This window comes from Ranitomeya variabilis, chromosome 6 (assembly GCF_051348905.1).
Source record: "Ranitomeya variabilis isolate aRanVar5 chromosome 6, aRanVar5.hap1, whole genome shotgun sequence".
NCBI classification, from domain to species: domain Eukaryota; kingdom Metazoa; phylum Chordata; class Amphibia; order Anura; family Dendrobatidae; genus Ranitomeya; species Ranitomeya variabilis.
This window is the reverse complement of record NC_135237.1, coordinates 155,745,011-155,761,825: the sequence shown is the minus strand read 5'-3', so window position 1 is coordinate 155,761,825 and position 16,815 is coordinate 155,745,011. Positions and strand designations below refer to the sequence as shown.

The following is a 16,815-nucleotide window of genomic DNA, read 5'->3' as shown; positions in this document are numbered from 1 at the left end:
CTTGGCCACGGCCTCGTCCTCTGCATGCACCATCAGCATCACATCCACTTCCACGTCCCTTGCCCATTTTAAATGGACTACTGAAATATTTTAAAAGTTCAATACAAATTGATTAATTTTGAGAAAAGTTATATGTGATCAGTATGCCTGAAAAGCAAGGATTTGGAGACCACAGATACACCAGGCGTCTGATGGAGATAACAGACTGATCAAAATGTGTCCTTGATTTTTTTTGACCCACCACAATTGTGTCAATAAGTAGGCTATGACACAAAAAAATAAAATTGGAGTACTAAAATTGTTTAATATTTTGCGCAATGATATGCGATGCGTGTGGTGTAGAAATCACAGTGATAAATATAAGAACTGTGGCTAAATATTTTTGGGCCAGCTACAGATTTTTTGGTCAGCAAAATGGTGTCCAAAAATAAAAAAAATTTCTGCGCACTCACATCTGATGCCTGGGACAAAATTTGTTTTTTAAATTGTTTTACGCTCAGATTTTCACGCTCTTGTATTGAATTGACCTGGCTGTAGTCTGCAGTGTGACCAAGCAAATAAATGTAGAAAAAAAGGGGGCTATGGATTGTTTTGTAATAAAATTAGCAGGTATAAGGTGCAAAAAAAAATAAAAATACTAGCCACGGATAACAGGAGCTAGGTATATATAAAATACGCAGCAGCAGACAGTAATGAAGCCTTTTGATATATGCAGTGAGATCTATATACTCAAATACAATGCCTGCATGCCTTGCACTGATGTGGATATGTGCACATAGACTCCTCTGCCTACCTAGCGATATGTACACCCAAATTAGCCCTAAAAAGGACTGTTGGTTTATCAGGATTTATGTATTGAACACTAGTAGACCCACACCAACTAATAAAAGTAAGAATCTGACCCCATCTCAGCTGCAGCTCTCCCTAAACTAGCGGAGTCTGGAGCAGAATGCAGCAAGCAGGGGGCGGCGCCAGGTCTCTTATAGACCTGATGACACTGTGCGGCCAGCCAATCACTGTAATACTAAAACAAAGATGGCTGCGGTATTACAGTGCATGGCAGACAGTCTCATGTTGATTAGCGCTCTAGAAAGCATAAAAAATTAAAAGGAGGAGACACGAGCTCCCGCCGAATAATCCCAGAAATGCTCGGTGCACAGTGATACTCGGGCGAGTACCAAGTAGTGGCGAGCACATTCGCTCATCACTAGTAATGACGCTTGAATAGATACTCTAGCAGATTTCTCCTTCAGCTGAGTCTCTAGTTGGTCTAACCAGACCATCATAGACCTGGCATACACGTAACTGCTACCACTGGTCTTAGAGCTCCTGCTGACATCTCCCAGGTGCCGTTAAGAAAGGACCCTTGTAACCTTCTTATCCAGTGGGTCCTTTAGGCTATGTGCACACTTTGCGGAGTCCTCTGCGGGTTCTCCCGCAGTGGATTTGATAAATCTGCAGGGCAAAACCGCTGCGGTTATCCCTGCAGATTTATCGCGGTTAGTTTTGCGGTTTCCGCTGCGGGTTTATAAATAAAATGGTTTATACTCACCCTCTGACGTCCCGATCTCCTCGGCGCTGCACGCGGCGGTCCGGTTCCAAAGATGCTGTGCGAGAAGGACCTTCGTGACGTCACGGTCATGTGACCGCGGCGTCATCACGGTCATGTGACCGCGACGTCACCGCAGGTCCTGCTCGCACAGCAACCCTGAGACCGGACAGCCGCGTGCAGCGCTGAGAGGTGAGTATATCATTATTTTTTTTTTTTATTCTTTTTTTTTTACACTAATATGGATCCCAGGGCCTGGAGGAGAGTCTCCTCTCCTCCACCGTGGGTACCATCTGCACATGATCCGCTTACTTCCCGCATCGTGGGCATAGCCCCATGCGGGAAGTTAGCGGATCAATGCTTTCCTATGTGTGCAGAATCGCAGCGATTCTGCACAAAGAAGTGACATGCTGCGGAATGTAAACCGCTGCGTTTTTGCGCGGTTTTTCCCGCAGCATGTGCACAGCGGATTGCGGTTCCCATAGGGTTTACATGTAAATGTAAACGCTATGGAAACTGCTGCGGACCCGCAGCTACAGAAACGCTGCGGATCCGCGGTAAAACCCGCAAAATGTGAACATGGCCTTAACGCTCTTATGTCTTCAAAGGGTAAAGAGGATTTTTTTTGAAGCTTTGGCCACTGCCGCATCAAGTTTCAGGGCCTTATCTCAGGAACCCAAACAATGGATCGTAAAAAGTATATCTCTTTTTAAAAGCTGGGGGAGGGAACCTTAAGGTACCTTCACACTAAACAACTTTCCAACGAGAACGACAACGATCCGTGACGTTGCAGCGTCCTGGATAGCGATCTCGTTGAGTTTGACACGCAGCAGCGATCTGGATCCCGCTGTTATATCGCTGGTCGGAGCTAGAAGTCTGGAACTTTATTTGGTCGCTAGATCGGCGTGTATCGTCATGTTTGACAGCAAAAGCAACGATGTCAGCAATGTTTTTACATGGAGTGTGAACGATAAGTGAGTCGCCGTTACGTCACTGGATCGCTCCTGCATCGTTCTGGAGTTGCTGTGTTTGACGTCTCTACAGCGACCTAACAGCGACGCTCCAGCGTTTAGTGTAACGGTACCTTAACTCTCTGGTCTTTTCCACTCTCGATGTATGAGACAGTGGATCCTGTCAATCAAAAGGAAGGATCTGCGTCTTCTCTGGTCCAGACCCCCGAACAAGACTTCCTGAACTGATATCTCAGGTTTTGGTTCCACTATCAACATAGTACTCATGACCGCTTTCACCAGTTTATCCACCCTGGCTATGGGGAAGCAGAAGTGTCCAGAGTTATCCTCCGAAGAGGATGACGCTGAAGTAGATGACCTGGAAGAATCCTCACCCCGGATAAAGTCACTAGAATGTCGGATTCCTGGGACCTAGTTTTCCCTCATTTTTTCCTTCCCCTTATGGGCCTCTCCTTGAGACAGAGACCTCGTGGACTCCTTTACTTCAGTCCTAATAATGTCTGTAAGACTCGTAGCGAAATTAGGTGTCTCGTCTGCTACTGGATACATGACTGGCACAGTCTCCTTAAACAAGAGTCCGGCAAGTGGGACCTGCAAAGTGCACACTTCTTATAGGCCTTGATTTTGCTGAACACTTCTTTCCTTGGCAGGAATCAGGTGAAAATAAGGGGAAGGCTACATCACCGAATGAACTTTCACAAAGATCACTTACCAGTGCGAATCAATGAAAAGGTACCGGATTACGACAGGGATGCATCTCAGCCAGAGAAACTTCCCTAGAGGCTGCTGAATCTTCCACTCTGCTGGAGCTCCTCTGACTGGACCTCCCTGCAGAATCCAGACTCTCACTGACAAGGATACTTCCCGCACTACCATGGGGTCGTCGCCGGGATGCTCGAAGCTTCTCTCCAAGCTGCTGCTCACACGACTCCATCATCCTTTAGAAAAGGATCATGGGCCAGAAGCAAAGAGATCTCTACAGGTGCCCTTTTAAACCACTAGATGCAACCTCATCCAGCACCCCCGGATATCTGGGACAGCAGGTATCACCTGGTCTTCGCCATTTTCCTGAAGATTTTTCCCCCAGAGATTGCCAGACGTGTCCCACCGACACGACGCGATCCCCAGGTTCTCCACATGTACAGTACACAAGACCGAGCCAAACTGACACTAGGCCCTCCGGTCACGCACTTCGCTCCCGCAAAATGTGACACCCGATGCCACCATCCTGGTGTCCCATGGCGCGTCACTGGGGTGCCCCCCTATGTTTCATCAGGGCCTACCCCGGATGCATCACACGGCAGTCCCCGCCCCAGATGTGTCACTCAGCAGTCCCCGCCCCAGACATGTCATCCATCAGGGCACACCCCAGATGCGTCATCCATCAGGGCCCGCCCCAGATGCATCACTCGGCAGTCCCCGCCCCAGATGCGTCACTCGGCAGTCCCCGCCCCAGACACGTCACTCGGCAGTCCCCGCCCCAGACACGTCATCCATCCGCGCCTGGCCCAGATGCGTCATCAGGGCCCGCCCGATGAGTCACTCAGCAGTCCCCGCCCCAGATGTGTCACTCAGCAGTCCCCGCCCCAGATGTGTCACTCAGCAGTGCCCGCCCCAGATGCGTCACTCGGCAGTGCCCGCCCCAGACGCATCATCAGGACCGGGCCCACCCCAGACGCATCATCAGGGCCCGGGCCCACCCCAGACGCGTCATCAAGGCCTAGCCCCAGATGCGTCATCAGGGCCTAGCCCCAGACGCATCATCAGGGCCTAGCCCCAGACGTGTCATCAGGGCCTATCCCCAGACGCGTCATCAGGGCCTAGCCCCAGACGCATAATCAGGGCCTAGCCCCAGACGCGTCATCAGGACCTGCCCAGGATTCGTCACTCGGCAGTACCCGGACGCGTCACTCGGCAGTCCATGGACGCGTCACTCGGCAGTCCCCGGACTCGTCACCCAGGCCCACCCAAAACATGTCACAGGGGCCCACCGTATGCCCTTCAAGTGCGCCACGCACAAGACACCACTGGCCAGTTCCAGAGGCATGCTTACCAGTCTTTAGCGCTGACCATACACGAGCTGGTACTCTTACCCGGATACTGCTCCAACTGCTCCACTCACTATTGTGCAGTCCCCCTGGACTCCACAACGGCCAAGGCAGGGGACCCCACTGCCTGAACCGACCGGCCTGATCCGGGAATGAGATGAATCTTCTACCTTCAACATGTACAGTACAGACCAAAATTTTGGACACACCTTCTCATTTAAAGATTTTTCTGTTTTTTCATGACTATGACAATTGTACATTCACACTGAAGGCATCAAAACTATGAATTAACACATGTGGAATTATATACTTAACAAAATAGTGTGAAACAACTGAAAATATGTCTTATATTCTAAGTTCTTCAAAGTAGCCAAAATTTGCTTTGATGACTGCTTTGCACACTCTTGGCATTCTCTTGATGAGCTTTAAGAGGTAGTCACGGGAATGGTCTTCCAACAATCTTGAAGGAGTTCCCAGAGATGCTTAGCACTTGTTGGCCCTTTTTCCTTCACTCTGCGGTCCAGCTCCCCCCAAACCATCTCGATTGGGTTCAGGTTTGGTGACTGTGGAGGCCAGGTCACCTGGCGCAGCACCCCATCACTCTCCTTGGTCAAATAGCCCTTACATAGCCTGGAGGTGCTTTTGGGGTCATTGTCCTGTTAAAAAAATAAATGATGGTCCAACTAAACACAAACTGGATGGATTAGCATGCTGCTGCAAGATGCTGTGGTAGCCATGCTGGTTCAGTATGCCTTCAATTTTGAATGAATCCCCAACAGTGTCACCAGCAAAGCACCCCCACACCATCACACCTCCTCCTCCATGGTAGTCACCTCATATAAACAATTGTTCTTGGTGTAGAGGCACTTTTTTAATTGTTGTGTTCATTTTAATATGTTTAAATAATGGTGTAGTTTTATTCAAAAAAGAGAGAAACACTTCTTGATTCAATATGGTTTAGTAACCAATTTTTGATCAGTATGTTTATATATTTTTTTCTCAGCTGTATTTAGCAGGAGGAAAAAATTGCAGCATGCTGCAATTTCACCTTGAAATCTGATCGGTGTGAGGAAAAAAAAATAAAAACACATGCCATATGAACTATCAGTATGGCATCGTATTCTTATGGATACATTGCAATTGTATATATAGCACAGGAGACTGTAAATGATTTGTAGCACTGAGTAAAAAAACGGATTGCATTCAGGCAGCACAAGTATGAGAAGTGGGGGAAAAAAATGATACCACTTTGCTGGATGAGAACGGAACCAATTTTTTTATACACTACCTGGGTGGCATAGACTCCCCGCCGAAGCCTGTCACGTTGGTCTCAGCGGTGTCTCTGGAGCACGTCTGCTCCATTCTTTGGCACCAAATCCCCTCGAGGTTTGGCGTGCAGGGTCTTTATACCATGGACGTCTTTCCTGTGGGTCACCTGATGCAGTCCAGCACACAAGGTCGCTCCCCTTGCAAATCTTCCAGCACACTTTGCTTGCACTTGAATTCAGCTGCCCAGCAGATGGCAGCCTCTTCTCATCAATGACACCTCCTGCAGGAGTTCTCCAGATAAGTCTTGGCTTCTTGCTACATGTATACTTGGCATAAGGTTGGAGTCACAATAAACGTATAAAAAAAATCGGTCCCATTCTCAGAGAGTTGCACAAGTGTAATGTAAGTGTCATGCGTTTTTTATGAGAGTACAATCCACAATTTCACACCTAGCATCCGATTTACATCTGAATACAGAGCATTTGCTATCTGATTGCAATGCGATTTTAACATGAGCTTTTCCATAGAGCAAATATATTATCTATGTCATTTGCACAGTTTTCAAAGGAAATATTCTTCAGAACACACACATATTATATATAGATAGATAGATAGATACTTTTCAAAAAAGAGGCAGCACTCCATGATTTCAGTGTTAGACGTGCAGGATTTTAATCAACCCACTTGTCTGGGCGACGTTTCGGCTCTGAATGAGCCTTTCTCAAGTCTTTTTTATATTACTAGATAGATAGATAGATAGATAGATAGATAGATAGATAGATAGATAGATAGATAGATACCACAAGTGTGGTGCAAAGTATGACAGAAATGTATGTGTAACGCTTGCGCCCAGACTAGATGGCGCGAGCGAGGATTGTTGCCCCACTGTGCCACAAACCAGACTACTCTGGAGGGGCGTGACTAAGCAACTACCTTGATGTGCACTGGAGCCTCTAGTGGCGAGGTTAGGCTTGTGCGGCAGGTAGCTGCCAGGTACCACTCCATGGCGGTGTCAGGCTGTAGCAGCTGATCCCACTAGGGAGCGGAAGTCTATTGACAGGTGCGGGTAAGTACGGACGGCACGGCTGGTACTCAGGCGGGCACGGCTGGTACTTAGGCAGGCAAGAAGGCATGGCTGGCACTCTGGCAGGCACGGCTGGCACTCAGGCGGACATGGCTGGCACTCTGGCATGCAGACGGGCATGGCTGGCACTCTGGCAGGCGGGGTATAGACAGGAGGAACAGGAACTATTTCGGGAAGGACAGAAGCACTAGCAGGTACGTGTGAGATAAGGGAACTGTTGTGAATTTGGTTTCTGGGCTCCCCCGGTGGTTTCTGGTGGTACTGCACTTGTGTGCTTCATCTCCTCTGTTCACCTGTTTCCATCAGGATGTGGGAGTTTTCTATTTAACCTGGCTCCTCAGTCATTTCTATGCCGGCCAACAATGTTACCAGAAGCCTTTCTGTTGCATGTTCCTGCTCCTAGACTACTATCAGCTAAGTTGGACTTGTAGTCCTAAGTTTGTTTTGCATTTTTGTTCCAGTTCTCTGTGATTGATTATTTCTGAGGCTGGAAGCTCTTGTGAGCTGAAATTGCCACTCTGGTGTCATGAGTTGATATTAGAGTCTTAAAGTAATTTCAGGATGGTGTTTTGAAAGGGTTTTCAGCTGACTGTGAAGTTCCCTTTTCTGTCTTCCTACTATCTAGTAAGCGGACCTCAATTTGCTAAACCTATCTTCATACTTCGTATGTCAATTTCCTCTGAAATCACCGACAATATATGTGGGGGCTACTGTCTGCCTTTTGGGGAAAATTTCTCTAGAGGTAAGCCAGGTCTGTATTTTCCTCTGCCAGGGTCAGTCAGTTCTCCAGCTGGCGCTGGGCGTCTAGGGATAAAACGTAGGCACGCTACCCGGCCACTGTTAGTTGTGCGGTAGGTTTAGCTCACAGTCAGCTCGAGTTCCCATCTTCCAAGAGCAAGTCCTTTTTGTATGCTTTACTATGTTCTCTTGCCATTGAGAACCATGACAGGGAACAGGTAGGGACCAGTTCAGACTAGAGGCATAAAGGAGCAGGTAAGAAACAGTTCAGACTGGAGGGACAGGAACTGCTTCAGGAGGTACCGGAACACTTGCAGGTAGCAGTGGGATAGGGGAACGGGTAGTAACCAGTATAAACTGGAGGGACAGTAACTGTAAGGGACCAGTTCAGACTATAAGGACAAGGACACATAGGGCGTGGAGGAGGAGCAAAGCCGCAGGATGCGGAGAGCAGGGCAGAGCCGCAGGAGGCAAGATGGGAGTAGAGAAGAGCCGCAGAATTCGGCGAGCAGAGCAGAACCATAGGTTGCGGTGAGTAAAGCCGCAGGATGCGGCGAGCAGAGCCGAGAAGAGCCGCAGGATGTGCCGAGCAGAGCAACATGTTGCGGCGAGCATAGCCAAGCAGAGCCGCAGGTTGTGGCGAGCAGAGCTGCAGATTGCGGCGAGCAGAGCAGAAGGTTGCGGGGAGAAGAGCAGAGCCACAGGTTGTGGCGACCAAAGCAAGGCAGCTCCGCAGGTTGCGGTGAGCATAGCAGAACTGCAGGTTGCAGCGAGCAGAGCAGAGCCACAGGTTGCGGTGAGCAGAGTAGAGTGGAGCAGAGCCACAGGTTGCGGCAAGCAGAGCAGAAGGAGTGGACACAAGGATGCGCGCAGTCAAGCAGGAATGGCAACAGACAAGGACACAAACAGGTACAGGTATAGACCAGAGTTCAGACAGGGACAGACATGGGAACAAGTATAGGACAAGTATTCGGGCCTGTGTATACAGCCCCCAGTGTGTCAGAAATGAGAAACAAGAATACAGATACAGGCATGGGTATACAACCCCCTGGGTAGCAGAGACAGAACAGGACCTGGCAACTCAGTAGCAAGATACTAACTGAGAGGGTACAATGCTAAGGTTTCTCCACCCATTGTGAGATTCCTGAAGTACCTGATGCCTCCTAGCAATAGGCTGGGGACATATTAGGAAAGTGCACACAGTCTCTATAAGAATCAGGAAGTGCCGCTGCCCTAAGCATACAGCCAGAAAGTATGCAGCAAGCAAGGACACGAGGCCCACAGCAAGGAGCCGGCAGAGGACAGAGCTCAGAGCATGGCCCGTAGTGGTGAGCAAGATGAGCTGTGTGAAGTTGGCACCCCATGTTCTCAAAAGATGAATCAAAATACACCATTCGTTTGTGCTGCGTTTGTGCTGGTTTGTGCCGCAAAAATGAACGTTTGCGCCGCTTTGGTTCCAGAGATATTGCGCGTTATATTTTTATGAAGCTCCGCCCACTTTCCACCCCATGTTCTTAAATTTTAAAAATGAATACACCATTCGTTTGTGCTGCGTTTGTGCCGCAAAAATGAACATTTGCGCCGCTTTGGTTTCCGAGATATTGTGCGCTCAATTTGCTGAAACTCCACCCACTTTCCACCCCATGTTCTTACATTTTAAAAATGAATACACCATTCGTTTGTGCTGCGTTTGTGCTGGTTTGTGCCGCAAAAATGAACGTTTGCGCCGCTTTGGTTTCCGAGATATTGTGCGCTCAATTTGCTGAAACTCCAGCCACTTTCCACCCCATGTTCTTACATTTTAAAAATGAATACACCATTCGTTTGTGCTGCGTTTGTGCTGGTTTGTGCCGCAAAAATGAACGTTTGCGCCGCTTTGGTTTCCGAGATATTGTGCGCTCAATTTGCTGAAACTCCACCCACTTTCCACCCCATGTTCTTACATGTTCACCATTCGTTTGTGCTGCGTTTGTGCTGGTTTGTGCCGCAAAAATCAATGTTTGTGTTGCTTTGGTTCCCGAGACATTGAGTGCTAGCTTTGCTAATGCCCCATTTTAGTTGCATCAAAAAACATAGTGGTCATCAGAGAAGTTAATTTAGCATTAAGGAATTGCAGTAGCATACATGGTTTATTATGACATACACAGGGTTAATACTTCATACACCGTGACTGGTCAGTGATGGGAAGAGGTTATACCTGGCAGAGGAGGTAATGTCTGTATGTACATCTCTGCTACCTGAGTTGTAACTCCGCCTCCAGCGATGTCATAGTGATGTCATAAGCCAGGGGTCGGCATTCTGTGGGGGCTAATGTCTGTTTACATTTCATTATGCAGAGTCGAGGTTATTGCCTGAGCAGCATTAGTTGACACTCTCACCTATTGAGTGGGGATAGTTTCGGCTTCCACCATATTCGTGACACCAGACCATTCACCCTGGAGGGAACCGCAGACTAGTAAAGAGTTTGCACCATCACTGAGGAACAAGGTCAGGTTACTCCTGGATTTATAACCTCTACAGCTAAGCACGAGTGTCATTGGTTGTAGTCATTCATTTATTTTCACCCCAGTAGTAAGGCAGGGCGTGTTAATGGGTGGAGCCAATAGGCGGGGTCAAGGGGACAGCAAAATTAGCTTTCACCTAGGGTGGCAAAAACCCTTGCACCAGCCCTGAAGCCCATTATACCTAGCAAACATTGTTTAGCCAAATTACGTTGCACTATAAAAAGAATTCCAGGGAAAAAAAAGATTGTGATTACTTTTGACGTTGGCCAGTTTATGTAAAGTGACTGTCATCTTCTATGAAAATCTTTGCATAAATATGCAATGACCGTAGACATCACCACTTTGTGTGTGATGGATTTGGATTGCAGTGTGAATATGGCTGGGTTAACATTACATTTGGGCATACTGGGCATACGCTCCATTCATTTCTATGATCTGGCTGGGGTCCGCAAGTGACTCTAGTTGGCTAATTTTTGCTCCATATGCGGTTTTCTTGCTGGACTCAAAACCGTGGTAGACCATGATTTTGTGTCTGGCTCAAAACAAAAGTATTGTTATTTTAATATAGCTGTCCAACTAAACAGGACCTTCAGAGCTTAATAAATCTTTGCAAATCAAACACAGATAAAAATGGAATTACCAATAACAGATGAAACTTTGTAGACAGCAGAACTGTTTAAAGAACCATGAAACGGTTTAATCATAATGGGAAATCCACCTTAACAAAATGTTAACAGAATAAAAAAATATTGGTAAGGCATATTTTAGGTTATTTTAAACATACACTTTAAGCACCAAAACAACCTTAGAGGAAAGCATTACTAACACTTTGTTTGGGGCCAGGATACTTTAAAACTTTCCACAACAATCTTGCAGCCTGTGACTTGCCACGGGACTCATGATGAGACAGATTCTCCACATATTCACTCCTCCTTTGTAAATATTACAACATGGGGTTGTATCTTGGTCTTTGCAGAGGCTGTTGTAATAAAGTCACACAGGTCATCATATTTCTCCCAGCCATTAAATTTTCTTCTACAATAGGCAACATAATGACCAAGAGACATATTGCCAGTTCCTGGAATGAAGGCAACAACCCCTCGTAGCACAAATGAATGACTGTCCAGATGTATGTTCACAGGTATTTCGGACAGTGTATACTGTGTTTCTGCACTTATTTCAATACAAAGTACTTGTCCAGTGGTGCAGCTGTGCGTGACCGAACCACTGCAAAGGAATTTCAATGAAGATGCATCCTGAATTTTCAAGCCATCTGGACACTCTTGAGGTGACTTTAATGGCTTTAGACATTTTGAAACATTTAGGTGTAGCCCATCTTCCAATGCTAGCTGAAGTTTACTAAGTCCATTAGTTTCTAAAATATGTATATTGATTGGCAGAAGAGGGATTACTCTTGAATTAGCTATATTTCTATTGCAGTACACAGAAGAACACTGTGTTTTAATTATTACACTTGGTACCTGTCTCATTGTCATTGAGATTATGTGTGCAACATTACATTCAGCATTGACCTGCCTCACACCTGACTTCAGTTGAACATATTCAAATATTCCAGACAGTATTTTAGCCCTCATTGTATAAACTTCCTTTCCAACTCCCTTTGTCACAATTGTCTGCACCAATTCAAAAATTTCAACGATGTTCTCTTTGTTGACATAATTGCAAAATAATCCACTGTCCCAGAATGCACAACAAAGACACTGGCAAAATGAATCAAATGCACAGGTATTAATGATACTTATAAGCTTTTTGTTTACTTGTATTGTTTTTTTAGCTAGATGGTTACCATTTTTCAAAATGCTCACCTTTTTTTTCCTTTTAAATTTTGTGTCCATGTGCAGCAACTCGGAACATGGGGTTAGGTAGGACAATCTCTTTTTTGGAGGAATACTGAGACCTTTCCAATTTTCAACAGGCTGCTCCTGCAAGCTACTTTAATCACCCAATTTTATGTGAACTTGTGAATCCTCCTCACAGTTGCTGTTTTTTGGCCCATTCTCTTGGCTCATATTTTCACTGCTTTCGGTTTTCTTTATGAGAACTGAGGAAAGTCTCATTTTGCCTTCCATAAATTCAAGGTGACGAATTACAAATCGGTCGGTTCTAATAGGGAGACATTCATGTTTAAAGAGTCCATTTTTTATGTTCTTAAATTCAGCCTCAACATTTGCAGAACTTGCTGTCATGTTCACACTTTTAAAGTGTGGAACCATTATGGCTGTCCAAAGTGGAAGGTAACATGCCATTCTTAAAAGATTTGGAACAAGTTCTGGAAGGAAATGTAAATTGTCTCGGTCACCATGATTTGCTGCAAGCATCTTACTCCTTTCACAAATTTCTGTTGCCCATATTTTCAGGTCTGTTTGGCATGGTTGAATTGGCTCATCCTCTTGTTCTTTCATCTCTACTCCATAGTCATCTTCAGTGACAGTGGGTAAAACACGTCCCTCTGCAATCCGTCTCTTCAGTTGAACTTTGCTAGTCTCTGATAAAACTGGTGTGCCTCTGTCATCATTCCCTTCTGATTCACTAAAAGCAACAACTGAAATTGAATGAATGAGTTCTCTCGCATCATCAAGTGATGTAGACTGTAGAAGTTGTGCCATTGCTCTGAGATAGAATTCCCTTACTCTGTTTCCAGCTTGCCTCAGACATTCCCATCGGCTAATAAGCTTGATACAGTGCGCAACATCAATTCTAATAAAGCATGGTGGTAGTTTTGATGCAACATTCCTGGTCAACACTCCAAAACACTGATTTATATATGTCTTCAAGTCGGGGTAAGGAGTGAAAGCCTTAACTAGAGCTCCAAGCAAAGCGAGGGAGAAATCACAAACTGCTTCCTTTGGAACAGTAGCACCTGCTTGTTTCCATTCTGTCAGCCATTGTGCTATAGAATTAATAGTATGGCTCTCAGAAAGCATCTGCACTACTGGGATATGATCTCCACTCGAACACAAAACCCCTTGGTACAAAAAGATGTGTCCAGAAATGCCAACAGGTCTTTTTAGTTTTCTCACTACTGAACCTGTTGCATCAAAACTTACATAGGAACCCAAGTTCTTTGACTTTATTTGGTACACTTGCATCTGAGACGGGGTCCAGTAATGGCAAAAAAATTTATCTAGACCAATGTTGTGTATGCTTCCAGTCTGAGGAACACTGTATTTCAGGAGATGTAATGAAAGAATTGGGTCCTTGTGCATTAACTCTCTTTCGCCAATCTCTTTGCTTGGCTTTTCTTAACGTTGCTAGATTTGGTAGATGGCTAGGCTCAGGGTCACCAACATCCATAACTTTATAAGCCTCAGCTGCTCGCCATACATGTGCTTGTTTTCGTCCTTCCCAGAGTTCTTTTGACAACCTTTTTCTTAAATCTCCTGATAATTTACGTTTTGATTTTCCTGTGTGGAGACTGTCATCAATATTGCAGATCATACACTTAAGCACTACTGGCTTAGCAATCTCTGGTATTTCTTCAACTTTTATGGATAGTTGTGCATCACACTCTGTGCAGCACCCTGTTATATCTATGTAGTTAGATACAACATTTGGATAAACCTTTGCCCTCCTGAATTTAAGTGTGCACGATGACTTGATATTTTTCCAGATCTCCTCATTCAATATGTGAGTCCATGTACCAGGTTTTAAGATTGTGTATTCTCTTTTATCAGCATACATAGATTTGTCATTGTAAATTACTTTTTCAGGCCAAATTTTGATCCAGCTCTGAAAAGAAAGACTGAACTCAAACTGAATGTCATAGCACTGAACTGATGAATGACTCTCTGTTCCTTCTGAGCTCTCACTGTTGGAAGGTTGTTTTGGGATATTTGTAACATCTTTGTACAGACCAAGGGCTTCCCATACATTGTGCCGATTTGTCTTTTACAAACGTGTAAAGGTTTTTTGGTGAAATTTTGTTATTTAATTTTTGACACAAGTCTACCCATACTTTTTCTGAGGGGAATGCTATTGCCTGTCCTGTAATAATTTTTTCATGTGCAGAACAGATGACATTTATAATGTCATCATAGTCACAGGCTGGCTTCCTGGGCATCTGATCAAAACAAAAAATGTTTTTTTTAGTTTTACATGCAGTGTATTATATGGAAAATAATTGATTACATAATTTTTAATAGTTAAGATACAGTGGTCCCTCAACATACAATGGTAATTAGTTCCAGGTGAATCATCGTATGTTAAAACCATACTGGAGCAGCAGGTGATGCTGCATTCAACAGAGCCCTTCATATGTTGAAATGATCGTATGTTGGGGCCATTGTATGTGTTGAGGGATCACTGTACTGAGATTAAATAATCCTATTCTTAGCACGCTCACTTCTCTCTACTTTTACAGATGAAAAGTGTATTGTGTATCTCTGCCTCTCCCATAGTAATAAATGGTGGGGGCGTGCCTGCCACAGCAAAGCCCTGTGGTTGGCAGTCACTCTGCACAGGGCGGTGATTGCTCCATGCAGGGGAGCACTGAGGGCCACTGCAGGAGATTGCAGGGGGTCCCAGTGGTCAGTACCAACCCCCCCCCCCCCCCCCGGGGGGGTGGGATAGGGGATAGGTTTTGCAGCAGAGTACTCTTTTAATGGGTTAAAGCATTACTGTAATTACAAACAACTTGATGTGTTGGAGAACTACAACCCCCAGCATACCCGGACAGCCTTTGACTGTCCGGTCATGCTGGGAGTTGTAGTTTTGCAACACCTGCAGGCACCCTGCTTGGTAAACACTGTTGTAGACAGATAAAAGTACAACTCCATGATTGAACTAAAGTTTCTTTGCTCAGGTAATAGCTTTGCAGAAATCTACCAAGACAGTTTAGCACATTTTCAGTTCAAATAAGTAAGTACACTTGATTTACCCTGGGAGTCTCTCAGCTAGTAGTCAGATTGTTAGGCATACATTTGCTTAGGCCTTTCCCCAAGTTACAGTGTGTGGGGGAGGGGCATCACAAGCAGGAAATCGAAATGAAGTATGGGGTCTAGTAAGGAACAATTTATACATTTTTTTTATTATAAAATTGCTATGGCTAGCCGGTGTTTTTCATTTCTTTTTATCTCCCTTTATCCATATATCAGTTACAGTGATTTGAGGCACAAACTCAGTGCGAGATTTCAAAAACCAAAGCAGCACAAACCAGCACAAATACAGCACCAATGAATGGTGTATTCATTTTTGCGGCACAAACCAGCACAAACGCAGCACAAACGAATGATGTGTTCATTTTTAAAATTTAGGAACATGGGGTGGAAAGTGGGCGGAGTTACAGCAAATTGAGCGCACAATATCTCGGAAACCAAAGCGGCGCAAACGTTCATTTTTGCAGCACAAACCAGCACAAAGGCAGCACAAACGAATGGTGTATTCATTTTTAAAATTTAAGAACATGGGGTGGAAAGTGGGTGGAGTTTCAGCAAATTGAGCGCACAATATCTCGGAAACCAAAGCGGCGCAAACGTTCATTTTTGCGGCACAAACCAGCACAAACGCAGCACAAACGAATGATGTGTTCATTTTTAAAATTTAGGAACATGGGGTGGAAAGTGGGCGGAGTTACAGCAAATTGAGCGCACAATATCTCGGAAACCAAAGCGGCGCAAACGTTCATTTTTGCAGCACAAACCAGCACAAAGGCAGCACAAACGAATGGTGTATTCATTTTTAAAATTTAAGAACATGGGGTGGAAAGTGGGTGGAGTTTCAGCAAATTGAGCGCACAATATCTCGGAAACCAAAGCGGCGCAAACGTTCATTTTTGCGGCACAAACCAGCACAAACGCAGCACAAACGAATGGTGTATTCATTTTTAAAATTTAAGAACATGGGGTGGAAAGTGGGTGGAGTTTCAACAAATTGAGCGCACAATATCTCGGAAACCAAAGCGGCGCAAACGTTCATTTTTGCGGCACAAACCAGCACAAACGCAGCACAAACGAATGGTGTATTCATTTTTAAAATTTAAGAACATGGGGTGGAAAGTGGGTGGAGTTTCAGCAAATTGAGCGCACAATATCTCGGAAACCAAAGCGGCGCAAACGTTCATTTTTGCAGCACAAACCAGCACAAACGCAGCACAAACGAATGGTGTATTCATTTTTAAAATTTAAGAACATGGGGTGGAAAGTGGGTGGAGTTTCAGCAAATTGAGCGCACAATATCTCGGAAACCAAAGCAGCGCAAACTTTCATTTTTGCGGCACAAACCAGCACAAACGCAGCACAAACGAATGGTGTATTCATTTTTAAAATTTAAGAACATGGGGTGGAAAGTGGGTGGAGTTTCAGCAAATTGAGCGCACAATATCTCGGAAACCAAAGCGGCGCAAACGTTTATTTTTGCAGCACAAACCAGCACAAAGGCAGCACAAACGAATGGTGTATTCATTTTTAAAATTTAAGAACATGGGGTGGAAAGTGGGTGGAGTTTCAGCAAATTGAGCGCACAATATCTCGGAAACCAAAGCGGCGCAAACGTTCATTTTTGCGGCACAAACCAGCACAAACGCAGCACAAACGAATGGTGTATTCATTTTTAAAATTTAAGAACATGGGGTGGAAAGTGGGTGGAGTTTCAGCAAATTGAGCGCACAATATCTCGGAAACCAAAGCGGCGCAAA

General features: G+C 45.2%; 1 long non-coding RNA gene across 2 annotated transcripts; it reads left to right on the top strand.

Moving 5' to 3' along the window:
* Positions 1-9,848: 9,848 nt before the first annotated feature.
* Positions 9,849-15,381, top strand: LOC143783520 (uncharacterized). Of its 2 annotated transcripts, none has more exons than XR_013217225.1 (3): positions 9,849-10,146; positions 11,208-11,451; positions 14,986-15,381. It is a non-coding gene; the product is annotated as an uncharacterized LOC143783520 (long non-coding RNA). The 2 variants fall into 2 exon arrangements; XR_013217226.1 differs by lacking the exon at positions 14,986-15,381 and adding an exon at positions 12,542-13,362.
* Positions 15,382-16,815: the final 1,434 nt, after the last annotated feature.